The sequence below is a fragment of the Alligator sinensis genome, unplaced genomic scaffold, assembly GCF_000455745.1.
Source record: "Alligator sinensis unplaced genomic scaffold, ASM45574v1 scaffold465_1, whole genome shotgun sequence".
Classification (NCBI taxonomy): domain Eukaryota; kingdom Metazoa; phylum Chordata; order Crocodylia; family Alligatoridae; genus Alligator; species Alligator sinensis.
In genome coordinates this window covers 2,074,534-2,079,711 of record NW_005841979.1, presented here as the reverse complement: position 1 = coordinate 2,079,711, position 5,178 = coordinate 2,074,534, and positions in this window count along the sequence as shown.

Here is a 5,178-nt window from a genome sequence, read left to right as displayed (position 1 = left end):
GGGTGGCGGCGCCGGGGAGTGCCAGCCACAGGGTGGGGGAGGGGCTGCTTTTCCCCCATGCTCAGCACCAGCTCGTTCCCTGCCGGGGAGCAGGGGGTCGGGGCTGCATGCTGCCTCCCACCTGTACCATGGGGTTGGGGGGCACTGGGAGTGAGCAGGTGCATGGAGCCAACACCAGTGTCCTGGGGCCAGCACTGGCAGGGCCCAGAGCAGGGCGGCAGGGGTACAGGGTCCCAACTGGCAGGGGCTCTATGGAGCTGGGCCAGTTCCCCCCTCTCCCTGCTGGTGCAGCCCAACCTGGCTCCACAAACCCCTGCCAGACTGTGCCCTGCTCTGGGCCCCACTGGTGCTGGCACTGAGACACTGGTCCCAAGGTGATGACCAGGGGTGGGGCACCTGTTAAGGGGTGCAGCACTTATCAAGGGGCTGGGCTACCCATGTGGCCCTCAACAGCTTGTCAAAACTGGGTAAATGGTTCTCCGCCCAAAATAATTGCCCACCCATGATATAGACAGTCAAAAAGCCCAAAGCTGAATCTTGCCCCAAAGCAGTCTTTACAGGTTGCTCTAAGTTGCAGAGATGAAACTGAAAAACAACTGGACACGTATTTAACTTTGATTCAGGAAATGCAGCCACATGTCTGCAGTGGCTCAGGCCAGAAGCCGGGGGTGGGGGGATGGGGGGGGGAAGGAGGGGTGCTAGAGCACACCTATCTGACATGTAGCCAGCATGGGCTGTGTTCACTTTCTCTTCCTGCTGCCCCTGAGGTCTCTGGGATTTTCAGTCCACAAACATAAAAGCAGAACTCTGCAGGGTTGTCCTTCACTACTTCTTCAAGCTTCCAGGTGCCTCTGGGATTTTTTACAATTTTTTTTTTTACAATTTTTCACAATTACCACCAGCCATAATTTTCAGTAAGTTTAGCCGCAGGCATCTCTGTGTTCAGGGAAAGGTGGGTTTAACCATCTTCTCTGGCCCCAGACTCCAGCCATAGCTTGCCAGGGGTGAGGAGGGGCAGTCCCTGCCACACCAAACCCTTCTCTGCTGGAACAGACAGAACAGACCAGCCCAGGGCTGGAAAGCATGCTGGGGTGCTAAGGGACTGTAATTTAACTTGAAACAGGAAGGAGTCTAGGACAGAAGTTGCATAAACAGGTTTGACCTAAATCACTTAAGTCTGATGTTACATTCAACCAGGTTTATCTTAAGCCAGTTTCAGCCATTTTGAAACTGGTTTATGTGAACTGAGCTTCTGTTCTGTTACACATTTAAAACAGTTTCTGACCACAAGTTTGTGTAACTTCGGTCCCTAGGCTAGGATATCTGAACCACCCTTTCAGTTGCAGGGGAGGATCCAGATGGAGTGCAATGGAGTGGCTGCACCTCCCCTTTTTTGCCATGCCACCAGAGAAGTGGCCAGGGATTTAAGTTTTAAAGTTAAGAGCTCCTGACCTCCACTCCCTTCCCCTCTGTGCTCAAAGGCATGACCCCTCCCCTCCTGTTCCTGGTTCCCCTACTTGCCATTGCTGAGGTCTGTACTGTCCCAGGGGTAAGAGGAACCCCTTCCCATTCCCTCTTTATACCTCATCTCCCTGGGTATTCCCCACCTGTCTGGGAACAGGTACGAGGAGGGGGAAAATGCCTGTTACTGCCACTGTTCCAGGTGATTAAAGTCCCTGTGTAGGATGATTGGAGTGGGACAGGAGGTCTCTTTGTCCCAAGGGAGGAATGCTTGTCTTCCCTGGGACTTAAGTCTTCAGCTGCTGCAGTCTGTCTGCCCAGGTCAGGGTGGGAGGAGGTTGGAAGTGGGAGGTGCAGCCATCCCTGCAGCACTGGTTGTTACAACTGTACCCCCCCTTTCTGGAACCATTTCTGTTCAACTGTATGCCTCTGTCTCTGACCTTAGTTGATTGAAAATTGATGTCTTCAATGTTTGAGATTATTTTATTGAACAAAATCTTGAGTAAACATCAGGCACTGAACATCTGACCAAAGAGGTGTTCTGTACCCTGCTGCTGGTGATTTCTCTGTATTTGATTTTTATGTTCAAAGTTGCGCTCAGACGCTGCCCAGATTCCACTATATGTCATATTGTTTTTCTTTTAGCATCACACAAAATATTCTTGGCATTTTACATTAAATAGTTTGAATAAATGGCTTGGCCAATATAAATGAAAAAGAAATGAGAATAAAAAATCAGATCATTTCTAGTACCTGACAACTTGAAAATGGCAAAATTGTAATGGCTTGTAAATTCTAAAGTGTTCTTTGACTTTCCCAAATGTTCTAGAGGTTGCATGCTATTTTTTTGGACTCGGGCAACTAAATTATACACAAGGCCACTTAAAGCTGTGGAAGTGTTATATAAATAACAGAGAAGAGGGTTCAGTTTTGAAGTCACAGGTTGTGTAAATTTCTGACATCATTCCTCAGGCAAAACAGATTCCTGTTAAATTAAGACTAATTTTGCCTCAGTAAAGCCTTCAGACATGTGGTCTGATGTTATGAGAAATGATGAAAAGTTCTTTTTTTCTGTCTAAACTAGATAATTGTACTTATTATTATTATTACATTATTAAAGTATATATGTGTTGGGCTTTCCCAACAATTACGATGAATCTGGATAAGACTGCACTTGGAAGATGTCAGGAAAAATATATAAAATTCCTCTACTGAGGAATTTACTTATCCTTGGTGTCAAGTAGTATCGTGGTGCTGCCTCATATGGCATTCATTACTATAATTCAGTCAGAAAATGACAAAGAAATGGATTACTGTGGGAGCAGCCACATCCAAAAGAAAAAGGTAGTTAGCCTTAAGCCAAACAAATATTTTAAGCGTTATTTACCACTGATAGTATTTAGGCATTTTGAAGCAACCAATGACTCAAGAAGAACTTTAATTTATGAACCTCAAAAGATAGGTAGAATCTTTCCCAACAGGAATAATGCATTCTTCCTTACATCTTCCAACTATTTGGTCTCATTTCACCAATCATTTAACATACTGACAGATAAAAGTATATTAAAGATTAAGGACATATTACATACCAAAAAGGCTGTTTTCCAACTTATATCTTCCCTGAGCTATTGCTTTTCAACATGTGCTATTATTTCTGTGCTTTGGACAAATGTCTTTATTTTTTTGGCCTTTTCACTGTAAAATGTTACATGATGCAACATGTTTCCATTCCAAAATGTGATGCCTTGCTAACAACAAGCCCATCATTAATTGTTAGTATTGACTGACTTCTGGGGAATTATTACATGATTTAAAGACCAATGCTATGCAGAATGTCATTGTTTGACCTGCTGGCTATCTATTTCTGAGTGAAGGGTCACAAATATTACTAATTAGATATAATGCCCCACAGGAAGACTTTGTTGATAGAGTCAAAATTTAATATGCCCTTGCAAATAAATAGCTGAACTGTGGAGTAATTAACTTGTCACTATGTAAGCCTTTATATTTACTGCTTGAAGTATTACTCTGTATTATGAAATCAAATCCTGTTGTTGTAGGGCAGCAGTTCTGAATTTCTTGAGGTATTAGTTAGATGGATTCAACACTATGCCTTTGAAGTGCAAAGTTGTAAATTCACAGATTAATTCAACCTCACAAGAGGAGTAACATCTGATTAAAAAGTGAGAGGTGCAATAAGGCTAAGAATAAATTCAGCAGAACTTGCTTTAGCTGCTTTTTTTCTTTCTTATTGTAATTCCATTTTGACAAGCTCCATCTGGTCATTTATTTGAACTGTTCTTTAGGAAAACCTGTATTGAATAACTACCTTTTCCCTTTCTCTTTAATATGTCTATGACCCCCTGTATATGTTAAAGTTAGTGCACAATTAACTGGTTAAATGTGCAATTACCTTGAGACCAGTTATACATGCAAAGTACCTATCATGCCATAAAAAGCTCCAGCCAGTTATCAAGTTAGACCTAGAAAATGTGTACTAACTGTATAGCTGGTTACTATTGAGCTTTAGTGCACTACAGTCTCTCCTGTGGCTCCCAGCTGTGGCCATACACCATGTCCAGCTAGGGCTGGGTGACCTGCAACTGGGGGGACTCTCAGCCTCAACAGCACAGGGACCCTGCATCCCACAGCTCTAGATCCTGGGTCCCAGCAATGCATCTCCCAGTGCCAGGACCTAGCTGGACCCTGGAAGCCATGAGCCACAGCTGTGATATCCCAGTCTCAGGGGTGTCTGGAGCCCCCAGGTCTGGGAGATCATGGCAGCTGCATCTTCCAGCCACAGGAGCTTGGTTCTTGCCAGTGCAGGAGAAGCCTAGGATTGGGCTCCTCCTTCACCAGCAATAAGGTACGATGGGATCTAATGCACAATTGAATGGATGATGCATTAGATCCTTTTGTGCCTTTATCTGCATGGCTAGGGACAGAACTTACACATAAACCAGTTTAAGTGATCAGAAACTAGTTCAAATTTGTAACAGAACACAAGCTCAGTGCACATAAATCAGTTTCAAAATGGTTGAAACTGGTTTAAGATAAACCTGGTTGAATGTAGTATCAGACTTAACCGATTGAGGTTAAACCAGTTTATGAAACTTCTGTCCCAGGCCCCTTCCTGGTTCAAGTTAAATTGGAGTCCCCCAGGATCCCAGAATACTTTTCAGCCCTGGACTGGGCTGTGCTGTCTGTTCCAGAGAGCAGGGCTGACCCTATCCCTCTGCTCCTTAGCTGGAACAGTGAAGGCTGGCTCACTGCCCGCCTCGCCCCCACCAGGAAAACCCCAGCTGGGGTCTGGAGCCAGGGAGGAGGGTTAAACTCATCTCCTGAGTACAAAGCTACCCTGCCCTGCTAAAACTTAGTGCTGGCTGTGACTGTGGACTACAAAACCCAGAGGCACCTGGAAGCAAGAAGAGGGAGTGATGAGCAACCCTGCTGAGTCCTGCTGCTCTGCTGCTGAACTGCAAATCTCAGGGACCTCATGGGCAGCGGGAAGCACAAGGGAACACACCTCCCAGGCTGTGTTTATAATTTTCAGTTCATAGTTTTTCAGAGAATGAACAAGAATAGTTCTAGTTTTTATGAATTCACTGATACTAACCTCCCCCTGGCCCCACTCCAGCCAGGCAGAGCATGGGCTGGGGACTGGCCATGCCCCCTCCACTCCAGCAAGGAGGGAAGAAAAGCCTTGGAGTGGTTGGC